Raw genomic sequence first — 12,729 nt, 5'->3', positions numbered from 1 at the left:
TAATTATTGGCTAGTTCTGGAGCGTTGTGCATCAATTTAAGTCTTAGGAAGGGCGTGGAATGCCGGTTATGGAACTTCGGAGTGAGGTGAGTCTCCTTTCTAACCTTGTAAGAGGGAATTGTCCCCATAGGTGAATTAACTGGATTTGTGCTCCTATTTGTGGGGGTTACGTACGTGCGTAGCTACTATTATGTTTAAGTCCGGGTAGTCTAGGACCCAAAAGCATGCTATACTTGGAATAATTGTACTCTTATTGACAGTTTGAATTGCTTAAATCACATCGAATTAGTAAATGAATTTCTAAAAAGGATTAAACTTTATTTCTTTGAATTGTTAAAAGAGAATTGGCTTTTCTTTGGATAAATTGCTCCTTGATGAGTTCTTGATTGACTGTTTGCATGTGTTTATATATTGCGGAACGGGTCGAACGCTTCGGTAGATTAAATAGATGCATCTATGGTTCGCGCCATTCGACCCTCTAGCAGTGCACAATTTAAATATTGTTGGACCGGGCCGTACGTCCTTGGCATGACTTGCGCATGCTTGTATTGCTTGCCTTGAAAATTATTGAAGTTGATATTGTTTCTTTCCGGCTTTAAAATAAATGTATAAATGATGAAAAAGGAAATTTGGGAATTTCACATAAAAGAAAGAATTGTTTACTTGTTTCACTCTATTGAATTACATTCATGTTTATCTAAACCCTCGACTTGTTATATTATTGATGTATCATCATTGGACCACTAGTAAGTGTCGAAGTCGACCTCTCGTCTCTACTTCTTCGAGATTAGGCGGGATACTTACTGAGTACACGTTGTCTTCGTACTCATGCTACACTTGCTGTGCATTTTTGTTGCACAGGCACCTGTATCTCTAGCGGCCTAGTGGGCATAGCAGCATGGTTGATACGGAGACTTAGGTGAGCTGCACTTCTCGAGACGACCCGCAGCCAGCAAAGTCTCTTTCAGTTTTCCACATTTATTATCTGTCCTATTTGTATTCCTGGACAGTTGTTGTATTATTTTGTTTCCTAGAGATAGCTCATGCACTTGTGACACTGGGTTCTAGGATGATTATGGGATTTGTTTAATATTGAGTTTGTTAAAAATATCAGTATCTATTCAGTAAAACTTGTTACTTATTGTTTAATGTACAAAAGGAACGATTTCGAAAATGTTAAAACAAGAAATTTCAAGTAAATTGGTGTTGGATTGCCTGACAGCGGTGTCCGGTCCCATCACGACCCTTAGTGGATTTTGGGTCGTGACAGCCAACGTCACCATCTTAGACTGACAGTACAGAATAGAATGACATGGAGACAACCAATCCATGCCCAATATCATATCAAAGTCAACCATACTAAGCAACAAAAGATCCATTCTAGTCTATAGTCCCCCAATAGTCACTACACACGATCGATATACATGGTCCACAATAATAGTATTGCCCAACGGTATAGATACATGAACAGATGAAACAAGAGACTCGCGGGCGTATCCAAATAATGAGCAAAATACGACGACACATATGAAAAAGTGGAACCAGGATCAAATAATACAGAGGCATCCCTGTGGCAAACTGAGATAATACCTGTGATCACAACATCTTAAGCAATAACATCTGGTCTGGCAGGGAGTGCATAGAAACGGGCCTGACCGCCAACTGATCAGCCTCCCCCTCTAGGGCGACCCCTAGCTGACTGACCTTCACCCCGAGCTGGGTGGATGGGTGGTGCAGTAACTGGCGCTGAAGCCGAAGACTAACTCCTCTGCTGGGATGAACCTCCCTTAAGGCGGGGATAGAACCTCTTGATGTGACCTAAATCTCCACACTTAAAGAAACCTCTAATGGCTACTGGCAATGGGGACTGAAGGGATCCCCGAGCATCGGGATACCCGCAAGAAGGACGATGCATAGATGAAACCTAAGCTGATGGTTCATGAGACGAACTCTAAGCTGGAAGGGCACTGAGAGATGAGTGGCCCTGCTGAGAATTGTGAGAACCATGGACAGATGATGCTCCACGGTGAACTGGGTGAGCCGTCTGAGCATGCCTATAGGGACGACCCCTATCGTGGTGAAACTGACCTCCAGAAGGAACGCCACCAAAACTACCAGATCCCTGAGGCCTTTTGGCCTCCCTCTCTACTCGCTCCTGGCGGTGAACCGACTCTATATCCTGAGTAGTGTCACCAAACTCCTCAAAGGAAGCACCAGACACCCTCTCTCTAGTCATAAGAATCCGCAGTTGATATTCGAGCCATCAACGAACCTCCTATTCCTCTCTCTATCTGTGGGAGCCAACCAAACAGCATGACGGGCTAACTCCGAAAATCTCAGAACATCATACGAACTTAGTCCAATCATCAAATCACCTCGAACAACATCAAAAGCACGAATTACACATGGATTCAAGCCTAATGAACTTCGAAACTTCCAAATTCTACAAACAACGCCAAAACTTATCAAATCACATCCGAATGACCTCAAATTTTGCACACAAGTCAGAAATGACACCATGAACCTACTCCAAATTTCGAAGATCCAACCCGACCCCGATATCAAAATTTCCACTGCCGATCAAAGTCACCAAAATTCAAACTTTTCGCGAATTCAAGCCTAATTCTACGACGGACCTCCAAATCACATCCCGGACGCGCTCCTAAGTCCAAAATTACCTAACCGAGCTAACGAGACCATCAAAATTCAAATTCGAGGTGACACATAAGTCAACAGCTGGTCGACTTTCCCAACTTAAACCTTCTCACAAGAGACTAAGTGTCTCAATTCACTCAAAAACCACTCCAGACCCGAACAACCTAACCCGGTAAGTCAAAATACAGCTGAAAAAATACAAAAGAAGCAGGAGATAGGGAAACGGGGTCATAACTGACAGCATCAAGGACAATGATAGAGTTTTGGAATCTCCAAGAAGGCCATTTACAAGATCTCAAGCTAAAGAATTGCAGACTAAGGTTGCTGGATTTCAATGGCAAATAAAGAAGCTTTTAATTGTAAAGGAAGAGATCAAGCCCAAAGGAGATGAATTGTCCAAGTTATACAATTATTTGGCGGCCCAAATTAAAGTCCAAGAGGAGGAAGATTGGCTTCCAATATCAGCCCTTGAAGTCCACCAAAAGGGCATCCGGAAGAGCTTAAAATGAGCTTAAAAGAGGTCCGAAAGGGGGTGTTTCAAAAGGAGCCCAATTAGAGTCCAACCCAATGACCCAAACTAGTAGTTTTAAGTCCCAACTCTGCTCCTAAGGGATTTGGCCGCCCACCCTCTTATTTTTATTAGCTTTTATTAGGTTTTCTAGTATTTAGCTTAGCCTCCAAATTAGGGTTTGCCTTGGCAGCCACCCTACCTAGTTTTAAGGATTTTTTATTCCTATAAATAGGAGTTATTTTCATTCACTGTGGTACTTCATTATTGATTAATAATATTATACTTTGAGAGTTCTTTTGAAACTTTGTTACTTATGCTTTGAGATTTATCTTTCAACCTTTACTAGTTCATAGTCAAGGTAGTAAGATAACTTTTTTGTTATGATATCATTTATTCCTTTGTGGTATTCTTAGAAGGCGATTAATACTAGTTATTAATTATTTTCTCAAGTTACTCGTAAAGCGGTCAAGATCCGAATCTATTATTTTGATTTGTTATTAAGTAAAGGCGTTTGATTTTGTTACGTCCCGCAGTATTACGTCAATGTTATGCTCTGCAGTAATATATTACGATGATGTTACCCCCAGCAGTATTACATTACGGTGATGTTACGCTTTGTAGTATTAAGTTACGACAGTGTTGCACCCAGCAATATTACATTACGGAGATGTCACGCTTCCGTTACATCTCGCGTTTTCGTACGTTAAAATTTTATTTTCAGTTAACCGACGTAGACTCGGGGATGAGATCATCTTGACGTTAACGTACTTACGCTATTTATAACAAGCGATAAATAAGTGTTATGAAGGATAAAGGGATACACGGATTAAAAGAAAACGAGTTTCGTTGAAAGTGGCCAATTTGGAATAAAATACGGGTCGAGCGATAATACCCGATAATTATAAACTAGTACCATGGAAGGTACCACATGACAACAGTAGAATAATGTGTGTGTGTGTGTGTGTATATATATATATATATATTAATAATAAATGGAATTTTAAGTAATTTGGGGTAATTTTTAAATTATGCGGGTAATTGGTTAATTATCGGATAACGAGACATTACCCGATTAACTAATAAGTGGATAAAAACTTAATAATTGTCACCACCCAATACGTGGTAGCTGACCATATAAGAAAGAAGTGACTGAGTGTCACATTTCCTTACGTGGCCATCTAGGAACAAGGCCTTAAATATGTAAGAGACAAAGTCAGAAGACATTAGTCTCTGATAAGGAAACTTCCGTACTTTCCTTCAAAATGGAAAAGAGCAATTCAAGATCACTATCACCCATGAATCTTAATAACAGAAGCTTAGTTCTCGTTCCAAAAAAAAGCTTCGCAAAGTCAGAAACAAGTCCGTTCAAAAGTTCGAAGAATCAAAAGCGAAAATTTCGTTCAATCAACAAAGGTTTTCTAACGGAATATTATACGGAGTTTTCTCTACTAAAGATATGCTAAGGCTATCCCTTCTTTCTTTTGGCATGATCCATACGATACGAACGAAACGTGCAAATGCACAAATTCAATAAATGACTCTATTCATAGAAGTATTAGGGATGTCTATGTTCTTGAATTTCCATGTGTCATGCTATTTCATCATCTGTTCATGGGTCTCAGAAAAATACGAAAGTTGAAAAGAGTTTACTTTATGATGTTACTCAAAGGCAAAATGGCTTATGACATTTCGAAAGATTTTAGTAACGTACTTTTCATGCATTGCATTCATGTACATTGACCCGTACCAGATGGCGTTATATACGCGTATATATGTATGTATATATATGTATATGGGATATGAGAAAGGTTATGACGTTATATACGCACCACCACCTGATCAACTGGTATACGTTGATGATTTTGCCCACAGTGGCCGATATGATATGATGGGATCTCCTCACAGGCTCAGGGGCGTACACAGAAATTTTTGTAAGCGGTGTCGAAATTTATAAAAAAAATTAAAATATAACTTTGATTATCATACCTTTAGACAAGAAATAACCTTAGTCTATTGATTTTGTTGAGTCTTAAGTTACAAAAGGTCCTGAGTATTTGCAAAAGAAAAATATGGTAGTTGAGGTTTGAACCTTTGACCTCTTAGAGAAAAATCAAACACATTACCAACACACCAAGACACAATTTATATCAAGTGGTGTCATTTTTTCCTCATTATCTGTTTCCGTACAGTATAAATACATATATTTAGTAAAATTTTCCGACGAAGCGGTGTCACGTGACACCGATTCGATAAGCGTAAATCTGCAACTGCAGAGGCTGATGATGTTATGAAACATGTACCTATGCACGACATGACATTCATACGCATATGCATGACGCTAAAAGTAATTTATGATTTACAGAGTTATCCAGACATACAGGTTGAGTCAATTACTCTATATTTCTTCCATGTCTGTTATGTACTTATTTATGTGCCTTACATACTCGGTACATTTTTCGTACCGACGTCCCTTTTGCCTGGGGACGCTGCGTTTCATGCCCGCAAGTCCCGATAGACAGGTCGAGAGCCCTCCAAGCAGGCTATCAGCTCAGCGGAAGATAATGGTGCGCTCCATTTGCTTCGGAGTTGCTTGTTTGGTTAGTATGATTTAGACGTGTATTGTTTGGTATGGCGGGATTCTGTCCCGACCTTATGACATTTATGTACTCTTAGAGGCTTGTAGACATATGTCGTGTACGTGAAAGATTGTACGGCCTTGTCGACCTATGTTTTGAGTTTATAAATGATTATGTTGGCCTATTAGGCCCGTATGTCACGTGTATATGATGATGTCATAAGAAAGATATGTTATGTTGGTACTCGGTTGAGTAAGGTACCGGGTGCCCGTCGCGGCCCATCGGTTTGGGTCGTGACAGATTTCTTCAATAAATCATAACGTTGTTGCTTGGATCTTGTCAAGGCTATAGAACTTGCGTTCTTGGAATTCTTTCCCTGAATTTTTCCATATCCTTTATTTTCTGCACTTTAATTCTAGTCGTTCAATTTTTGTATTGTTATTGCTTCCGCATTTACTTCTTAAATTCTTACGCTAGTTTGAATTCCCGACCTTGCTGTTATCAAGTGGTATCAGAGCGGTTCTATCAAAATTTCATTCTTGATAATTCTTGGGATTTGTTGAATACTAAGAGCAAAAAAAAGGGGGGAAAACGTTACTGTAGCATCGTGAATTGTAACTTGAAAAAAAAGTTTAAAAAAAAGTAGGAAAAAAACGAAAATCAGTTAAAAAAAGAGAGAAAAGAATTGCTTGCTCTCCAAGAAATTTCTTTTGTATTTAATTTGTCTCTAAAAATTAATAAAGGAAACAAGAATAGGGGATCCTAGATTTCAAAGATAAGAAAAAAAATTAATTTTTCTTACTCTTTCTGATCTAAATATATAATCATTTCCTTAGTTGTCGTGTCTTGTTTCAATCGAGCCCACTAGTTCAAGGATTTGGTTCTTTTTTCATTCGTTCCCCAAAAATCTATCTTCATACGAGTTGGGTTTAACTATAAATCTACAAAGTATTTTGTTCAAAGGTTATTCCGAGATGAAAAAAGGCAAGTGTGTGTGATAACAATTGAGGGAAAAGCCAATTTGTGTGATACAACTTAATTATTTCTTTTAAGATGTCACGTACAGGTAGTGATGATGAACAAAGGGTTCTCCAAGAAGCCGAAATCAAATCAAGAAATGATTTTACCTTGCAAGCTTTGCATCAACAATTCGAAAGGTGGAATTTGCACTTCCGAGAAATGAGGGACACCATTGCTGAGCAAAATGATACAATAGCTGAACTTATGAGGGGAAATAATGTTAGGCCCCAAGCTAGGAGAAATGTACCCCTTGCTCCCATTGTAAATCAAGAAAACCCTATAGATTACTTTAATGATATTGATTTTGATAGGGTGAGAAGATATAGGAGGGGACAAAGAGGTAGAGTAGAAGATGACAATATAAGTAGTATAAAGATGAAGATGCCATCTTTCAAGGGAACAAGGGATCCAGACTTGTATCTTGATTGGGAGAGAAAGGTTGAAGCCATCTTTGATAGTGACAACTACTCTGAAGGTAAGAAGGTTAAACTTATTGTTGTTGAGTTTTCTTACTATGCTGCTATTTGGTGGAAAAAGCTTACTAGGGATAGATTGCAAGAAGGACAAGCACCAATTGCTACTTGAGCTGAGATGAAGAGGGTGATGAGTAAGAGATTTGTGCCATCACACTTTCAAAGAGAGCTACAACAACGTCTTCAAACATTGAAGCAAGGGTCCATGTCTGTGGATGAATACTTTAAGGCTATGGATATGGCTATGATCCAAGCTAACTGTATGGAGGAAGAAGAGGCTACAATGGCTAGATTTTAAAATGGTTTAAGTAAGGAAATGACTGATGTAGTAGAATTACAACAATATGTAACAATAGATGAGTTAGTTGATTTGTCTGTAAAGGTAGAAAAATAAAACAAAAGAAATCAAACTAGCTCGTGGAAAGGTCGGTCAAACACCATCTCCAAGAAGCCATGGCAGAATCAAGAGATGCAGAGTTCCTCTCGACCTCAAGAAGACAAAGGTAAAGGAAAATTTGAGAACAAAGAGGGAGGTAAAACCTTCAACCCTAAACCTTCTACACCTTCTAGTTCTGTTCAATGTCATAAATGTAAAGGAAGGGAACATATGATGCATGAATGTCCAAGTAGAAGAAACATCATTCTTAGAGAAGATGGGGGATATGAGAGTGAAAAAAGTGAGGGACAAGAAGAAAAGGGAGATGTGAGTGATGAAGACGATGTAGAATTGCCTCATACTGGTATGATTGTGGTGGATATGAAGATTATGAGTGGGGAATACGAGAGTAATAAATGTGAGGAAGAGGAGAGAGGTGTGAGTAAATATGAGGATAAAGTAGAACTACCTTTTAATGGTGGCATGATTGGGGTAGTTAGGAGGATTATGACTATCAATTTGGGAAGCAATAGTGAAGAACAGAGGGAGATATTTTATACTAGGTGTGGGATAAAGGGAAAACGTGTTCTATGATCATTGATAGTGGTAGTTGTGCTAATGTGGTGAGTTCCTACTTTGTGGAAAAATAGAGAATTGCATGCATGAAACACCCTACTCCCTATAGACTCCAATGGTTAAATGATAGTGGTGAACTAAAGGTAAACAAACAATGCATAATTTCATTCAATGTTGGTAGATATGAGGATGATATTCTTTGTGACATAATCCCTATGCAAGCTTGTCATATCTTACTGGGTCGTCCTTGGCAGTATGATAGGGATGTTTTTCATGATGGAAGGAAGAATAGATATTCTCTTGAGCTTAATGGCAGGAAATTTACTCTTACACCTTTATCTCCTTCTCAAGTGTTTGAAGATCAGAAGAGATTAAGGGAAACAATGGGAAAACCAAGGGGAGGGATAAAAAATGAGCTTAAGGGAAAGGAAAAGAAAGGAGGCCAAGAGTTAAAAAAAAAAAAAGAGATGGCCGAGAGAAAGATAGAGAGGGTAGCAATTTGAGAAAAGAGATAAAAAGGGGTTTGAGTGAAAAAATAGAAGGTCTTGGTAAGGGGAAAGAGGCTAAGGAAAGGGAAAAAAGAGCTTCTATATAAAAGCCAAAGAGTGTTTAAATGCAAGAAAAGAGGGGTTGCCCATAATACTACTTAATTACAAAGAAGCTTTGATTAATTTTGAGTTACTAACTTCTTCTTTGCCAAGTCGTATTTCTTCTCTTTTGCAGGAATTTGGAGATGTCTTTCCTGAAGATATTCCTAGTGGATTGCCACCTTTGCGTGGCATTGAGCATCAAATTGATTTTGTGCCTGGATCACAAATCCCAAATATGCCTGCTTATAGGAGTAATCCAGAAGATACAAAAAAGCTTCAAAGGCAAATTGAGGAGTTGCTTGAGAAAGTCTTTGTGAGAGAGAGCATGAGCCCTTGCTCTGTTCCCGTCCTATTGGTACCCAAAAAGGATGGAACTTGGAGGATGTGCGTGGATTATAGAGAAATCAACAAGATAACGGTAAAGTATGGTCATCCTATTCCTCGTCTTGATGACATGTTGGATCATTATATGGATCCAAAATATTTTCTAAAATTGATCTAAAAGGTGGTTACCATCAGATTCGAATGAATCTTGAAGATGAATGGAGAACTGCTTTTAAGACCAAATATGGGCTTTATGAGTGGTTAGTTATGCCTTTTGGCTTGACTAATGCACCTAGCACTTTCATGAGATTAATTAATCACATCTTTAAGGATTTTCATGAGAAATTTGTTGTGGTGTACTTTGATGATATATTGATATTTTCTAACACTTTAGAGGAGCATGTAGAACACCTAAAACAAGTTTTTGAAGTTCTTAGAAAGCAATTTTTTTGCTAATCTTAAAAAGTATACTTTTTGTGTGGATCGTGTGATTTTCTTGGGTTTTGTAGTTAGTTCTAAAAGAATTGAGGTGGATGAAGAGAAAATGAAAGCAATAAAGGAATGGCCTAAACCTAAGAGTGTAATTGAAGTTAGGAGTTTTCATGGACTTGCTAGGTTTATAGGAGGTTTGTAAGAGACTTTAGCACCATTGCTTCTCCTTTAACTGAAGTTATTAAAAAGGATAAGATTTTTACATGGGGAAAAGAACAAGATGATGATTTTAACTTGTTGAAAGAAAAGTTATGTTATGCTAATTTGTTACAATTGCCTGATTTTTCTAAATCTTTTGAAATTGAATGTGATGCTTCTGGCAAAGGAATATGTGCTGGTTTGATACAAGATTCTAAACCTATTGCCTACTTTAGTGAGAAGTTGAGTAAAGCCACATTGAGCTATTCCACTTATGACAAAGAGCTATATGCTTTGGTAAGGGCTTTAGCCACATGGCAACATTACTTGTGGCCAAGAGAGTTTGTCATTAAAACTGACCATGAATCCTTGAAGTACTTGAAGAGTCAAGGTAAGCTTAGTAGGAGGCATGCTAAGTGGATTGAATTCATTGAAACTTTTCCTTATGTAATTTCTTACAAAAAAGGGAAAGAGAATGTTGTTGCTGATTCACTTTCAAGAAGGTATGTCTTAGTTACTACTTTGATCTCTAAATTGATGGGTTTTGATCAAATCAAGGGACTTTATGCTAATGATGTTGATTTTGGCAAGATTTTTGCAGATTGTAAGTTGAGTCCTTTTGAGAGGTTTAATCTTCAAGATGGGTTTCTTTTTAAGGAAAATAAGTTGTGTATTCCTAATTGCTCTTTACGTGAAGTATTTGTAAGGAAAGCACATTGTGGAGGCCTTATGGGTCACTTTGGAGTCCTGAAGACACTAGACATACTTGCTGAAAATTTCTATTGGCCTGACATGAGAAAAGATGTTGAAAGAGTGTATACACAATGTTTGGAATGTAGACAAGCTAAATATAAAGTGTTACCACATGGTCTTTACACGCCATTACCTGTTCCTACTTCACCTTGGATTGATATTTCTACGAATTTTGTGTTAGGTTTGCCTAGAACAAGGTATGGTAATGATGGTATATTTATTGTGGTAGATAGGTTCTCCAAAATGGCTCGTTTTATTCCTTGTTTAAAGACTAATGATGCTTCACATGTTGTTGATCTATTTGTAAAAGAAGTTGTTAAATTGCATGGTATACCTAGAACTATTGTTACTTGTTAGTGACAGGGATGCTAAGTTTTTGAGCCACTTTTGACGTGTATTTTGGGGGAAGTTATGCACTAAATTGTTGTTTACTACTTCTTGTCACCCACAAACTGATGGACAAACTTAACTAGTTAATAGAACCGTAGGAAACATATTGAGGGTTGTTTTGTGAGGTAAATTAACTTCTTGGGAAGATCACTTACCTATGATTGAATTTGCTTACAATAGAACAATCCATTCTTCTACAGGTATGTCTCCTTTTGAGGTTGTTTATGGTTTTAATCCCTTTACTCCCCTTGATATATTACCATTACCTACTAATGATATTGCTAATCTTGATGGTAGGACAAAGGCTGAAATGATGAAAAAAATTCATGAGCAAACAAGGCTTGCAATTGAGAAGAAAAATGAGCAAACTGCCTTGAGAAAGAATAAGGGCCGAAAACAAGTTGTTTTTCAACCTGAAGATTTAGTTTGGGTTCACTTTAGGAAGGAGATATTTCCTTCCAAAAGGAAGTCAAAGTTGCATCCTAGAGGAGATGGCTCATTTCAAGTCCTTGAAAGGATTGGAGAAAATGCTTACAAGTTGGACCTTCCTCGTGAGTTTCAAGTAAGTGCTACATTCAATGTTGCTGACTTGTCTTTGTTTGATGTAGGATCGAATTCGGGGATAAATTATTTTCAAGAAGAGGGGAATGATAACATCAAGGACAATGATAGAGTTTTGGAATCTCCAAGAAGGCCATTTACAAGATCTCAAGCTAAAGAATTGCAGACTAAGGTTGCTGGATTTCAATGGCAAATAAAGAAGCTTTTAATTGTAAAGGAAGAGATCAAGCCCAAAGGAGATGAATTGTCCAAGTTATACAATTATTTGGCGGCCCAAATTAAAGTCCAAGAGGAGGAAGATTGGCTTCCAATATCAGCCCTTGAAGTCCACCAAAAGGGCATCCGGAAGAGCTTAAAATGAGCTTAAAAGAGGTCCGAAAGGGGGTGTTTCAAAAGGAGCCCAATTAGAGTCCAACCCAATGACCCAAACTAGTAGTTTTAAGTCCCAACTCTGCTCCTAAGGGATTTGGCCGCCCACCCTCTTATTTTTATTAGCTTTTATTAGGTTTTCTAGTATTTAGCTTAGCCTCCAAATTAGGGTTTGCCTTGGCAGCCACCCTACCTAGTTTTAAGGATTTTTTACTCCTATAAATAGGAGTTATTTTCATTCACTGTGGTACTTCATTATTGATTAATAATATTATGCTTTGAGAGTTCTTTTGAACCTTTGTTACTTATGCTTTGAGATTTATCTTTCAACATTTACTAGTTCATAGTTCAAGGTAGTAAGATAACTTCTTTGTTGTGATATCATTGATTCCTTTGTGGTATTCTTAGAAGGCGATTAATACTAATTATTAATTGTTGTCTCAAGTTACTCGTAAAGCAGTCAAGATCCGAATCTATTGTTTCTGATTTGTTCTTAAGTAAAGGCATTTGATTTCTTCAATAAATCAAAACGTTGTTGCTTGGTTCTTGTCAAGGCTATAGAACTTGTGTTCTTGGAATTCTTGAATTTTCCCATATCCTTTATTTTCTGCACTTTAATTCTAGTCGTTTAATTTTCGTATTATTATTGCTTCCGCATTTATTTCTTGAATTCTTACTCTAGTTTGGATTCCCGACCCTGCTGCTATCAATAACTCTCGAAACGATCGGCTGGATCGTTACATTATAATAGTATATATTCATGTATATCAATGTTCACTTCCTCTAGGCATACTTTTTATCCATTGTCAATAACGATTTACAATGCAGTGACCAATTCTGTGCAGAGATAACAATACAGATTTCAACATTGATCCAAAAATCAAGAAAATCTTTTTGACAAAACTCGATGTAAAATGTTACAACA

Source organism: Nicotiana attenuata, unplaced genomic scaffold (assembly GCF_001879085.1).
Source record: "Nicotiana attenuata strain UT unplaced genomic scaffold, NIATTr2, whole genome shotgun sequence".
NCBI classification, from domain to species: Eukaryota; Viridiplantae; Streptophyta; class Magnoliopsida; order Solanales; family Solanaceae; genus Nicotiana; species Nicotiana attenuata.
Note: the sequence above shows the minus strand (reverse complement) of the source record.